Consider the following 14,972-nt stretch of genomic DNA (forward strand, 5'->3'; position numbering starts at 1 on the left):
CATCTTCCTTGAGGGGCCAGCCCTTGGCTCCAAGATAGGTGGTTTGTCCTCTCCAGGTAGCTTTGCTATAGGGAGGGGATGTCTTTTGGCTCTTGAGACCAAGATAATTTTAAAAAATTGTATTTTTTTATGTATACAAAATGGATCATATTCTGTCTTGGAGATCTTTTATGTCATCACATTCTTTTAATAGAACTTGATGAAAATAACCAACTAGTTATCTCTTGTTGGGCATTAATATCCTTGAACATGTAAAAATCTTGGCCTACTTTTGCAGGTAAATCTGGGTAAATTCTTAGTAGTAGAATTCTAGTTTCTTAAATAGAGCCTGGCAAAAAGCCAGGCTCTCAGTAAATATTGGTTGAGTGAATGAAAAATGAATGTAATTCCCAAGACTAGCCCATGAGGAATTTGTTGGTGTGCAATTCATTGAAAACCCAACTGACAGTGGCGTAGCCAACAGAGACATTTAATTTTCTCATGTCTGAGTCTGGAGAGGCAGTGAGGCTGCTTCAGCAGCTCAACCACAACACTCAAGGCCAGACTCATTCCTTCCTTCACCATCCTCAGTGTGCAAAAGCCAGTGTGCTGGCTTTTGTCCTTGTGCTGGTCACCTCACAGGTGTGAGAAGGTTCCTCTTGATGTCACAGCAGGAAGAGGGTGTGTGTAGAGCACAGTGGCGAAAAGACCTTGACCTCAAACCTGCTCTCCGTTTAATGATGAAGGCTGTCTTCCCCAGAAACCCACCCTTCACACGCTTCCCTTGTCATTGCACTGGCCAGAACTCTTGCTGCAAGAGAGGCGTGGAAAGCAAGTGTCTGCCAACACCAATGGGAAAGTGACCATCTTAGAGGAACCTTGCATCATCCCTGAGGCTAAGGGAGGTGCCACATGGCTATAAATATCAAGGTTCTGTTAGGAAGAAGGAAGGGAATGTTTGGGGTATAGGTAGGTATTATACTGGGTCAAAGGACATAATGCATTTATTTTTTATTTTAGTATTTTTCCTGGGCAAATTTTTAAACAACTTTATTATATAATTTCTATAAAGTACACATATTTCAGATGTACAATTTGACAAATTTTGATAGATATATACACCTATGAAACCACCACCACAATCAAGATACCTAACATTTCCATCGCTTCCCAAGAGGTGCAAATTTTAAACTCCCAATTTATCCCTTCCCACCACCTTGACTCCCGGGTAACCGTAAGTCTGCACATACGCATTTAAGATTCGGACAGAAATTGCTAAGGAGGCAGAGCAAAAAAGGTATCACTGCTCACAATGAATGCTGCAAAAATACTTTTTTGTAATTCCCAACTTTAATGGAAAAAGCTGAAGTATAAATTTTAAAAAATTTCTCACCACTGCTGGGGTTTTGTGTCCCCTTTCCCGCCTCTGTTTTTCTGCTGGCATGTGGTATTCTGGTTTCTGCTGGTCTAGAACATTCACCTCTGTATAGAGGAGACATATTCCAGCATTTCCTGATTTGAAAAAAAGCAGCTGGCACGAGCCTCGCGGTGGTTGTCCAAGGGACACCCACACCTCCAGGCTCACGTTGCAGGGAGCTGGGAAGGATGGGGGACCATGTGATCGGCAGCTGAACATTTTGGCAGCCCCTCCTCTCCCCTCCCATTCCATTGTTTTGCTTATCGTTTATTTGATGTTTATTTTAGGTATTTTTTTAAATGAAAATCAAAATAATACATGCACTTAACTCGGTATGGAAAAGCTTTTAATGAAAGAACAGTCCGTGGAATCTTAAAATACTGTACGATGATTTTCACCTGTATGGGGAGTTGGACTTGAGAGGGAGGTGCAGCTCAGGCTGAGCACGGGGAGAGGAATTCCTTCTAGATCTTTCCTTCGCATCTGGAGCAGCCTGTCTGCCTGGGAGCTGCTGACCTGCCTCATGGTAGCAACGAAATGAGAGAGAGAAAACATGAGCTAAAAGGCTGAATTTGAACTTGGGATTGTGTTGGACCTGGAGATCAAGGGCTGAGACGGGGCCAGATTCTACGCTTTCCCTCACCCCTCGCCGCTTCCAGGCCTTTCTGAGCAGCTTTTCCCACTGTTGTACTGTTGCAGAAAAATGTGTTACAGCTCAGTTGTAACAACAACCTGCATCCAGCAAGAAACCAGCCCTGGCAGAGTTGGAGAACCCACGTTTATTACGCCAACAAACCTAGAGGAATTAACACTTCAGGCTCTTAACCCCATTTATATGGTTACACAGGCCTTTATAGGCTGTCAGTTTTACCCTTTGCAACATCATATGCAAATAAAGTATAACAGAAGTTGACCAACCAGGAACAAGCTTTGTAGAAATAGACCAATCAGGAGTGAGCCCCATGCAAATGAAGTACTACAAATGGATCAATCAGAAGTTAGGGAAGTGGACCAATCAGAAGTAAGAGTAATAACCAATCAGGAGTGAAGGAAATAACCAATCAGAAGTGAGCTCAGGGAACCAATAGAATTCTAGGTGTAAGTTAGCCGCTTTAGAGGCAAAAAGTGAGATAAAGCCTCTGGGCCAGGGAACCGGACGGTGCTTGGAGGAGCGCAGTGGCCCTGCCTCGGGGTACTGCTGGTCTTTTTACGGGGCTTCCCACCTCAGTACCCTAAACCAAAGGAGCCACCTGAGCTTTTTCTTTCTCAGAGTTTAAGGCCTCAGTGGATGGACCCTGGTCCTACTCCCTAACCTTGCACCCTGAAATTAGCTTCTTTCTGATCATGTAGAAAAGCCACACACCTCCCCGTCTCTGATACCAGCTTCCCATTGGTTGACCTTGGGAGCTTCCCCGAGTGAAATCTGAAACCAGCCTCTCACTCCAGAGGGCACACACAGGGCAGGGAGAGGAAGAAGAAAAAGGCAGACCACTCTCCTCGGCAGGTGGCAGTTTTAATAAGCAAAGGAACTGACACACGATGTTTATTTTGGGCAGCCCAAAGATGAGCGGACTTATGCACCTGCCTCCAGGAGCTGAAAATGTTACAGAAATCCCTTAACTGGGTTCAGATGTACACACCGTGCACAAGGTCTCAACAACATTACTCTCTCAAGGCTGCGTCCTTGGAACAGTTCCCACTGTGAAACTGGTGGGCAGAAGGTACATTCCAAGGACTAGGGAAGGGGTGGGGAGCCTCCCATGGCCCCCCAGCTCACGGGTCAACCAGCGGTCACATCCTCTCGATGACCTCTTTTAACCGCTTCTTGCGGTGGGCAGGAATTTCTGGGGCTCCGAAACTTGCAGTCCTCAAGTGTAGGTCAACCAAGGCCTGTTCTTTGACCAGAGCCAGAGGGGTCTCAGCTCCTCCCTTCTCCATCCCTTTCCCGGCCATCTGGCGGTAGAAATCTCTGGTGCCCTCAGCCCCAGTGGCACCATGGACCCGTGCGTCTTCTCCCCGTTGCTGTTCTGGATTTCACTGCTCTCCGGTGGGGCACAACGTCATTGGTAAGTAGGGTATGTGGATGAGAGGGGCAGGAGGCTCAGCCCATGTCCTTGGCAAGGGGCCCTCTTGTCCAGGGGATCAGTGCACAGAAGGCCAGCCCCATTTAGATTCACAAGCATAAGTAAAGAAGGAAGCCCCCATAAAAGTTATCAGTGGACACTTAACTGCGCATCATGTCCCAGGTGCCGAGCTAAGGACTTTCCATGCACTATCTCATTTAATCCTGAGCGGCCCTGTGATGTTGCCGCGTGTTTCAGCTGAGGAAACAGAGTCAGCAAATTTAAATAACTTGCTCGAGGCCCTGGAGTAAGTGGCAGGGCTAGCTTGAACCTTGGTCTGTTTGACCTCAGAATTCTTCTAACTTTGATATTCTTTCTCTCCCTATAAAGTTGTGGTAGGCTAGTGGTTTGGGTTCAGCTGACAGTTTGGTAAGTAAGAAAAAGAGGGACAGGCAGGGGTTAACTCTGGGGTCTCGTCAGGATTGGCTGCATCATACTCTCCCTTTCACACTTTCCCATTCATACTCTGTCATCATGTTCCTACATACTGCCCATCAGATAACAGCTCTTGAGTTGTTTTCTTCTAACAACGACCTGGACCCCAGCTCCAGCCTGGACCAGGATGCCAGTGCACCCAGGACAGGAAAATGAAATGGAATTTGTGAAGGTAGGGGCAGAGCCCAGATACTGAACACAAGGTGAGGATGTTCAGTGAGAGCTCAAGACCTAGTGGAGTTGGTGGGGGGCTCAGGTGCTTCTCCTCTGGGACCCCAGACCCCAAGATTTTGGCGCTGGGACTTTTGAGTGTATTCTTTGCTGGTGCTTTTATGCTCAGAAGCACCAGAGGGCAGCAGAGGTCTGTCAGAGACCATTTCCACACAAGAGACGTGATGTTCTAGAAGCCTAGTTAAGACGAAAGTCTGAGTTCCTCCCAACTTTTTCAATCCACTTTGAGAAAAAGTTACCTAGCTGGCTACACCCTAGATCCCTATGGAATTACACGTAATGAAATAAGACCTAACATTATGCTCTTCCTTTTCATGTGATGGGGAATGCTTCTGCACTTTTGGTGACATTTATCCACAGTGTTGTATCAGTGTTTCTTGTACAAAGCCATGGGGCATAGTCCTTGTGGAGCTGGAGATCAGGGCAGTTTCCCTCTCATGATGAGCTGTTGTGAAAATGGGCAGGGAAAGAACTTGTTGGACATCACTTATGTTGCCAGCCCCTGTGAAAGGTTCTGTCTAGAGGTGGTGTTTCATTTTGGTTACTAGGAAGCCAAGAACTTGGGTTGTGGAGTGGGGTCTGGGTTTGAATTTAGACTCTGATGCTTACTATCTTGGTGCAAAATGAATAAGGATAATAAAATTATCACATTGCCTACCTCAGAGGATTACTGGAAAGAGTCAGTATGTAAAGAAATGCTGAGCACAGAGCCTGACAAAATGCACGCTCAATAAATGTTAGCTATTGTTACTTGATTTCTTTAACAAAATTAATCTCTTCCTGTGACTCTCTTTTATTACTTGTCTCTGCTGTTTTTTTTTTTTTTTCCTTCTTTACTCTTGGCTCAGTGATTTTCAGTTTCAGGTAATCAGTTTTATGGTATTAAGTTCCTCAAATCCTGTTTGAAAGAAAGTGGGGTATACATAAGTGAGAGGTTGGTACCAGTTAGAATTTTTAGGCAGAAATATCTGGAGCAGCACTCTCCAGTAGAAATATCATGCAAGCTACATATATAATTTCAAGTTTTCTAGTAGTCACATTAAAAAAGTAAAAAGTTTGGTGGTTCCTCAAAAAGTTAAACATAGAATCACCCTATGACCTAGCAATTCCACTCGCTGGCACGTACCTAAAGGAATGGAAGACAACGGTTCAAATAAAAACTTGTATATGAATGTTCATTGAAACATTATTTGCAATAGCCAACAAGTGGAAGCAACCCAAATGTCCATCGGTGGATAAATGGATAAGCCAAATGTAGCATAGCCATCTAATGGAATATTATTTGGCCTTAGAAGGAGTGAAATAGTGATATATGCTACAATATGGATGAGCCTGGAAGACATTATGCTCAGTGAACGAAGCCAGACACCAAAGGCCGCATATTCTATGATTCTATCCATGTGAAATATGTAGCATAGGCAAGTCCATGGAAAGCCCATTAGCGGTTGCCTGGTCTGGTTTTAGAACAGAATTACAGTTGATCCTTGAACCACATGGGTTTGAACTGCGCGGGTCCACTTATACATGGATTTTTTTCGGGTGGGAAACTATAGTGCTGGTTGGTTGAATCAGAGCATAGGGAGCTGTGGATACAGAGGAAATGCGGAGACAGAGGAACTGTATATGGGGAAGGCCAACTACAAGTTATATTTGAATTTTTGACTGCTGCGGAGGGTTAATGGGGGAGACAGTTAAGCTTATTTATTTAATGGAGGTACTGGGAATTGAACCCAGGACCTCATATATGCTAGGCATGCTCTCTACCACTGAACTGTACCCTTCCTTCTTCAAGTGAGCTCTTTAATATGCAGATTCCCAATCCCTTCCATTCCAGATATTTTGATTCAGTAGGTCACAGCTGGGGCAGGCCCAAGAAGCTGCTTGTTTCTTTATTAGTAGCTATTTTTTTAAAAAGCTCCTCAGGGGATTCTAACAGGTGATCTGGTTTGGGATCTCTGAATTAGAAGTGTATGAGGGTTGGGAACTGATGGCACTCTGCAGGGTCAGGGGGGCGGAAAGCATCATGTAGGCAGGAAGGTCATCTAGGCTGGGTCCTGGTGGTACTGCTGTGGGCGGTCTGCTGGGCGTGGCTGGCCCTGCTCTGGTTGGTTGCCAGGCCCTGCCTTGTGTGGAGGCTGCCAGCCCATTGGTGGGTGGGGCTGGGTCTCAAGGCAGCTGGCTGTCCGGTCCAGGGGATCTCAGGCCTGGTGGCAGCCTGCTAGTGGGTGGGTAGCCCCTGGAGAGATGGGGGATTCTGAAATGGTGCTTGCCTCCTGGTAGACTGAGCTCCAAATTGTGGCTGCTGACAGCATCTGTATCCCTACAGGGAGTCCCAGTTGCCTCCTGTCTCCTCTCCAGGAGGCTCTCCAAGATCAGCAAGTGGGTCTGACCCCGGCTCCTTTCAAATGACTGCTTCTGTGCTAGGACTCAGAGCATGTGAGATTTTGTGTGTGCCCTTTAAGAATGGAGTCTCTGTTTCCTGCAGCCCTCTGGCTCTCCCGTGGGTGCGCAAACCCTGCTGGTCTTTAAAGCCAGACATTCTGGGTGCTCATCTTTCTGATGCAGGAACCCCCCAGGCTAAGGAGCCTGATGTGGGGCTCAGACTCCTCACTTCTTGGGAAGAACCTCTGTACTTGTGACTATCCTCCTGTTTGGGTGTCGCCTTCCTGGGAGTGGGGGTCTTGACTCTCCTGTGAGTCCGCCTCTCCTACCCACCTCATTGTGGCTCCTCCTTTACATCTTTAGTTGCGGAAAATCTTTTCTGCCAGTATTCTGGTCTTTCTCATCAATAGTTGCTCCATGAATAGTTGTAATTTTGGTTTGCAACGTGGGAGGAGGGAAACTCAGGGTCTTCCTATTTTGCCATCTTGGCCACACCCTCCCCAAACCTTCACCCTCATTTGTGACAACCAAACACGTCTCCGGATGTTGACACATGTCCTCTGGTGGAGAAATGGCCCTTGGTGGAGAACTTAGGTCTTTAAAAAAATTTTTTTGTTGGAGTATAGTCAATTTACAGTGTTGTGTCAATTTCTGGTGTACAGCACAATATTTCAGTCGTATAGGACCATACATATATTTGTTTTCATATTCTTTTTTTACCATAAGTTACAACAAGATATTGAATATAGTTCCCTGTGCTATACAGTATAAACTTGTTGTTTATCTATTTTATGTAGAGAACTTAGGTCTTAACTCAAGTGCTGCCCCTTCGTGGTGAGATGTATAGACAAAAAGTTCTGGTTCCTTGACTTCTGACGTCTGTTGTGATTAGCAGACACCACATGAGACATTGTAGAATGGAGGAAGAGAATTCCCCGGAAGGAAATGGGCTGCTAATGGGAAAGAGAAAGGGCTACGAAGCAGCTTGCTCTCAGCCCTGAGGGACATAGCGGTCCCTGTTAAGAGTCTTTCACATTTTATGGGTGGAAGTCATAGACAGCTGATGCAGAAGAAGGCTTCATTCTAAGAGGCTCTGTCAGGTAGACCTCCTTTTCCGACAGCCTCCTGGCCTTTCATAGGCTAATGCTTGTGACAGGAGAATACACCTCACCAAGGGGTCTTGTTAAAATGCAAATTCTGGTTCAACAGTAGTCAGATGGGCCCAAGAGCCTGCATTTCTAACCAGCTCCCAGGGAGTGCTGATGCTACTGGTTTTCTTTCTTTTTTTAAATCATTTTCCTTCTTAGGTTATAGTCTTCTCCCCCACCCCCCAATCATGTAGTTAAAAATAATTCACAGAAGTAATTCTTTGGAATACCAGAGTATAGTTCTGAAAAACTTCCAAGGAAATTATGCTTGAGTCGTGTTTCTATAACATTGTGTTTCACAATAGTTGGAGGGAGGAAAATCTTCCGAATCCATGAGTGGGCGCCAGGTAGGTTATACCCATGATGTCAGGCCTAGAACAGTGTTTTATATGGACTCAGAATGGTTGGGATACTAGACTCTGACTCAACAGAGGCTACTTTCCTGTTTCATTTGTCCCTTTTTGCACAGGAGTGATTCCTGGGTGAGGGGCTAGGATGACATCTCTAATCTATGCTTTTTGCCAACTCCAACTTGGATTTCTTCAAGGCTATGCTTATAGTCCAGAGGCAGGGGTTGCCATTGAGGGAACTGAACTAGAATGTTCACATCCACTGGGGCTTTACCCTAATACAATTTCCTCTACTGTTTATGGTCCTTAGAATATTGGCCTAGTTTGCTCATATCTCTGAACTCATTTGTGAGGCTGAGTCCTTGATAAGAATATGCATCAGGCCGTTAGGGCAAAGGGGAATGATCCTCTCTACTCTGACTGTAGAGGTTCAGCTTGGTTTAAGACTTGTATCTCCCAGCTGTAAAGTCACAATTTCTGTATTACTGGCACTTGGGGCACTGGGGACATTTCCCTAGAATATGAGCATTACTGGGAGTTGAATGGTCATTGATTTGAGGCAGATGAAATAATTCAACGATGATTGTTTTAGTGCCACTTCCATGGAAATCCACTAGTCAGTGACAAAATACAGAAACAAAGTCCTCAGTTTTGGAAGATCAGGCCAAGGAGATAGCAACAGTGATTGCCTTTACACAGACTGACTAATTACATGGGTAGGTTGGTGCCTTCAGAGAGGTCATTTGTAGTTTATGTTGGTGGATTTTAGGATGGAAGAGAGGAATGAATTTAGGCCAGGGCTGACATACAGAAATTTTTCAGTTAAAATTTTCTCTCTCTAATCAGTGTGAAAGGCAAATCTGGGCAAGGAAATAAGGAAGAATTTGAATTCAAAAAACTTCTGGCAATAGTCTAATTTATTTACTCAGAATAATTTGGGCATACTTTTTTTCATAAAGAACGTTTCTTTCTCCTTGTTGCTTCTCTCTGTCATATGAAGAACGGTTAACCATCAACTCTGTCCCTGTTAACAAATAAACAAATTTAGTGATTCATAAGGTCATTGGAAGAATCAATGGGTCTTTTACGTGTCCGCAGGGCTTCAATACTAATAGCTCTCCGATCCACACATCTATCTATTAAATATTAGTGAGCAGATATAGTACTGGACCCTGAGGATAGTCAAATTAATAAAGTGATGTCTCTGCTCTTGAGCATAAGTCCATTGTTTAGACATTCACTATGGATACTGGACCATGATGCTAGATTTCCCCTGCTCTCCTGACACTTCCAAAGCTTCTCTTTTAACTGCGCAACAATAAGGTGTTGGGCAGGCTCTCCAAGACCTGAGGCCATCATGGTAGTAGTGAGATGCTGATTGGAGAGCTAGGAGGGTCTGGATCAAAGTCCTTCTTCTAAATGAGCTTGGCAAGTCATCAGCCTCTCTGGTCTTCCGTTTTCACAATTTTAAAAGAGTTGCATTGGACTAAGTGACTTGAGACATTGAAATTTGTGCTTATAAACGTCCCCAACCCAAGTATAAGTTCTGGTCCCCTTGCTCAATTTCCCCTGACCTCTCATTTGATTCTTCTTGAAAGACCATGGTTCCTAGTATTTGGTGTCATTGGAAGTGAAGGAGGGAATTGTTGAGAAGTTTACCTTTTAGAAATACAAAATTTTTCACAGATATATTTGTATTTAAAGTTGTTTCTGTTGCCTCCACAGCCAGAGAAGATGAAGGGCTCACACAAAAAAGTCAAGGTGTTGTAGTAGAATCTGGTCAACTTTAAATGGCAGACACCCATCTTTGGAGGATAGTTGCAGATTTCTGCACATGAGAATGGCAGAGTCAGGTGATCTTTCCACGGCCAAGTTGGCATTTTTCTCTTCATTGACTCTGGCTATTCACACTCATCAACCCATGGGAATCTGTCTGATCCTTTAACCCTGGGAGAGTCCCTTGAGCATAAATTTCACTGTATATGTGATATGGGGCAATGATTCCAGACTCCAGCTTGGGTCCGTGACTCCAATACATAGCTGGAGGACAACAAGGTAGCTTGATCACTTTAGAGATGAAAGCAGAAAAGACCTGGGGGAGGGTGTATAGCTCAGTGGTAGAGTGCCTGCTTAGCATTCATGAGGTCCTGTGTTCAATTCCCAGTACCTTCACTGAAAAAAAAATTAAATAAAAATAAACTTAAATACCTCCCCTCCCCCCTCAGAGACAATGTAAAAAAAAAAAAATCTTAAAAAAAAAAAAAAAAAAGCAGGAAAGACCTGAGGCTGCTTCCATTCATTACAGTATTCCTTCTGGATATGAAGTCTGTCACATTTCCTGCTTCTCCACATGCTTTCCCATGTCACCAGAGGTGAACATCTCATCTGTTCCCCCAAGGACAGAGGTCAGAGCCCTTGCTTCACCTCCGCAGAGTCTCTGCAAACACATAAGCTAAAACGGCCTTTGACTCTCTCCATCTACTGCTGAGGGATAGGCTTAAAATGTCTAGTCTGGCAGAAGAGCTTCCTTTCTTCCACCAGAGTCTGTGTCCTCTTCCATCCAGCCCCCCTTTTGAACTACCCATTCAGACTCACCTTGTCTCACTGAGACCATGGAGATAGGTGGTTAGAGCAGGAGCGATGGTGACCACATTGGAGACAAAGAAGGAGTTCTTGTCAGTCTTCTTGAAGTTCAACTACAGCCCTTATCCACAACTGGGAATTTGCTCTGTTTACCCTAAATTTGCTCTGTTCATCCATGTCCGTTATAATGTGAAAGGAACAAATTAATTTAAATAAGTAGAGTGTGAGTGCCCTAAGCATGTGAATGGTGGCCTCTGCTTCTCTGTGTCTGTAGAATGTAACACAGTGGTCCTGTGTATATGTGATAAATAGAACTGAAACTCATCTAATATACACACTCACTCACTCACTCACTTACACACATACATATCCACACCAAATAAAGGAACTTCCTGGACACTCCTGACATCAATCCAATTTTCATAATCCCCACTCCTCTGACACCAGAATCCCTTGGAAAAAACATAAATAGATTCTACTTTCTGTCTTCCTCCTTCTTGCATTTGTAGGCGGAACTCAATTTAACTCCTGAAATCAGATGCTCTAGGACCATACGGATTGAGATAGAAGAAGGACTTGATTCCCGCTTATTGGCAGCAACTGTTCCCCCGGCTGCCTAGACCCCCCTTCCCCTTCACCATGCCCTCCCAGGTTGCCCCTCCTACTTTGCCTTACTTCCAAGATGTCCACTATCACACATTTGTTCTTTGAAAGCTTTAGGAAACAGGACACCTGAAAGTGTATGGAGGGGCATGGTAAAGATGAGGCACAGAGAAAAGTAGGTCCATTCAGACTTCATGGTGTTGCAGATAGCAGATAAGGAGAGTCCTGGACTGGGCTGATCTTGTATCTTAGGGGTGGAGCTCCTTCTCTTGAGAGGAGTTGAACCCATCTCTGATTTCATCTCCCCAGGGCCCAAGCCTGGGCAAGATTTTGGTGCATCTAGAATCAGCCTAGTGAGCAGGACAGTAAGTACCTGGGTACCCAGCCATGGAGCTTGCAAGGTCACAGTTTGTCAAAGCTCTGTGGTGAACCTCAGCCTGCCTGTCTCTCCTCCACATCCAGGGATCATGACAACTCATGGCTCAGGACATCAGCAATCACATCAGCATCTCAATAATGAATAGTTGTAAATGAATTATTATCAGCACTTTAATATATAAATGGAAACATTGGAAAGTAACAACGTAGCCTTGAACTTAAACTGGAACAGAAACAGCAAAATAAATATAAAAGAAAGTAGACAAAAGATACTGATGAGGATAGTTAAAATGAATTAGAAAAAAGAAACAGTAAAATTGCCAAATGAGAGTTTGTACTTTAAAAACACATTTAAAATGACAAAACATGAGGGGAGGTATAGCTCAAGTGGTAGAGCACATGCTTATCATGCATAAAGTCCTGGGTTCAATCCCCAGTACCTCCTCTAAAAAATGAATAAACCTAATTGCCTCCCCTACCTACAAAAAAAAAAAAAAAGTTAAAAGTAACAAAACGTTAGCAAGAATGGTCAAGAAAAACAGAAGAAATAAACATCTTCAATAATAAGAATGTGAAAAGGCTAGAACTCTAATGTGGAGGAGATGAAAAATTCACTAGGAAATAGTTTATGTGGTTTTTTTTATGGTTAAAAGTATAAAAATCTCTATAAAATGAAATTACTTGAAAGGACTCAGTATATAGCAGAATGCCTGAGTTCATTAATAAACATACATGCAATTTAAATTAATTCTGATTTTACTGGTGAGATGATTACACTGTTAAGTTCTATCAGACATCTGTTAATAATTTACTGTCTTTAAAACCTTACAAGAAAAAAATTTAAAATTACAGGAGAACAAAAATGTATTTATCCCTACCAATTTCTTTATTGAATTTGAGAAAGTAAAGAAAGTCACTTCTCTCAGTCCCTTCATCCAACCTCCAAATTTTTTCCACGTGCTCAGAAACCTATTTCCAGGTGACAGTGTTGTTTGCTCCTCCAAATGCTAGAATCATACTTTTGAGGATAAATTTTGTTTTAGCCATCTACTACCCATGCCTCTCAAGGTGGGAACAATATATTTTATATAGGAAATGGAATGCCAGTTAATTCATATATCAGTTTGTTTCTGATAATCACAAATAATACTGTAGTGAATTTTCTTATACATGGGTCTTTATGTACAATTATTTCTGTAACATAAATTTTTAGAGGTGGGCTTCTAGGTCAAAAGCATATACATTATAAAATTCAGCATATTACCCAATTCACCACAGCCTTGCTGACACTTATTTGTTTGTAAATTTAATGGGTAAAAAGTGACAGGTCATTAATTTATATTTCCCTGACTACTGGTGGGGGTGAGAATATTTTAGCATGGTTATTGACATTGTGAATTTTTCACTTGCCTTACCTCTTCTTACACTTTGGTTATTTTTATCTTGGGTTATGTTTTTCTTATTGATTTACAGGAGTACTCTATAAATTATGAGTCTCAAACAAACATATGGGTTCTGAGTTTTCTGTCTTTCTCAGAAAGTCCTCCATCACCCCAAATTTAGAAAAATGTTTTCTTATATTTTCTTCTATTAGTTCATCATTTTATTTTTTTACGTTAACAACTTTAATATGTTTGAAATTTATTTTTATTGAATAGGGATCTAATTTGACTACCATATCAAATGAATAGCAAATTTCCTATCATTTATTGAAGAATATAAAATTTCCCTTGATTTGAAATGCTACTTCATCATATTCTTTATTATACTTGGCTCTATTTCTGGATTTTCTATTTGATTTATTTATGAATATTTCTATTCCTGTATAAGTACCACACAGTTTATTTTTAAAATTGAGATATAATTTAAAATTCACAAATCTAAAGTGGTTTTCAAGATAGTCACAAAATTGTGCAACCATCACCACTATCTAATTCGAGAACATTTTTACCACCTCAAAAATAAAACTTATATCCCATTCTCTCACTGCCTCAGCCCCTGACAACCAGTAATCTACTTTCTGTGTCTATAAATTTGCCTTCTCTGTACATTTCATGTAAAAGTAATCATTCAATTTGGATTCTTTTGTGTCTGGATCCTTTCACTTAATCTTTTCTTTTCTCTTCCCTTCCCTTTCCTTCCTTCCTTCCTTCCTTCCTTTCCTTCTCTCTCTCTCCCTCTCTCCCTTCCTTTTTTTTTTAGAAATTTGAAATAAAACTATTCTGATTCTAAATGAAAAGGAATGGGAATGGTAGTAACAAGATTTCACCACTGAATATCATGATGTGATGGTAGCAGTTTATAACTGAAACTAAAGGAGTAAACAGCAGTGTTCTAAAAGACCTAAATATGCAGCTCCAAAAAATGAAGCCTTTTTTTTTTTTTTAAACTCCACATTCACTCTGAAGCCTGTTCCTAGTCCTCATTGTTGGGCCAGGAGACTAGAGGTGGCTTGCTCCATGGTTCCAACAGAGGTAACATTTTTGTTTAACATGCTAACTAGCCCAGCTCCCGATAAGGAGAAGCCTGGGTGATGGCAAAACTGAATGGGAAGTGGGTTGGGAGGATATAGCTCAGTGGTAGAGCATGTGCTTAGCGTGCGTGAGATACTGGATTCAATCCCCAGTACCTCCATTTAAAAAAAAATAAACCTAATTACCTCTCCCCAAAATTAAAAAAGAAAAGCTGAATGGGAGAGGGCCTAGGCTATAATGAGCTAAATAAACATCTCCCAGGATGCTGGATACCTTAGTGTTTTGCAAGAAGTGTCTCCTACTGTCATGTATAAATATGGCAGTGGAACTCCTGCACTGCAAGTCTCTGGGGGGGAGAAAGTGAGATGTTCTATTTCAGTGGGAGGCATACAGTATAAAACTTTAGATGAAAGAGAAGTGAGGTAGAAAGCAATGAGGGTCATTAACTTTCCTTTATTCTTTTTTTTTTTTTTTTCGGAATTGCGTTTTCTGCTCTGTCTGGTAGAAAACTAATAGTTGAAGTTCTTGAGAAATGCTTGAGGCACCCATGTACCCAGTAGCATTCCAGTAGAGAGAAGAAGGGGTTTGTATTGGACTAGGAAATTTCATTGTAGGTGTATTTCACTCCCGGCTATTCCTGTTTTTGCTGTGTTGTCACAGCTTTCTTAATGCACATGGATAGCCTCAGTGGGAATTCTCATGTACCTGGTAAAGCAGGAAAAGAGGGGTAGTGTTTTTACCTAAAGTGAATGAGCCTGACTGTGAAGGGGGATATGGTTAATGCTTCACTGAAGGAACCCTGAAGCCCTAAAGCATGTATTGTACATCATTCTTAGTGATCAAGTTTCATGGAAGCTAGAAAGCATGAA

At 42.5% G+C, this 14,972-nt stretch overlaps 1 non-coding gene across 1 annotated transcript; it reads left to right on the plus strand.

Annotated features, from left to right (window-relative positions):
• The first annotated feature begins 12,001 nt into the window (after window positions 1-12,001).
• Window positions 12,002-12,074, plus strand: TRNAD-AUC (transfer RNA aspartic acid (anticodon AUC)). The gene has a single exon. It is a non-coding gene; the product is annotated as a tRNA-Asp (tRNA).
• The last annotated feature ends 2,898 nt before the right edge of the window (window positions 12,075-14,972 follow it).

Source organism: Camelus dromedarius, chromosome 18, assembly GCF_036321535.1.
Source record: "Camelus dromedarius isolate mCamDro1 chromosome 18, mCamDro1.pat, whole genome shotgun sequence".
Classification (NCBI taxonomy): domain Eukaryota; kingdom Metazoa; phylum Chordata; class Mammalia; order Artiodactyla; family Camelidae; genus Camelus; species Camelus dromedarius.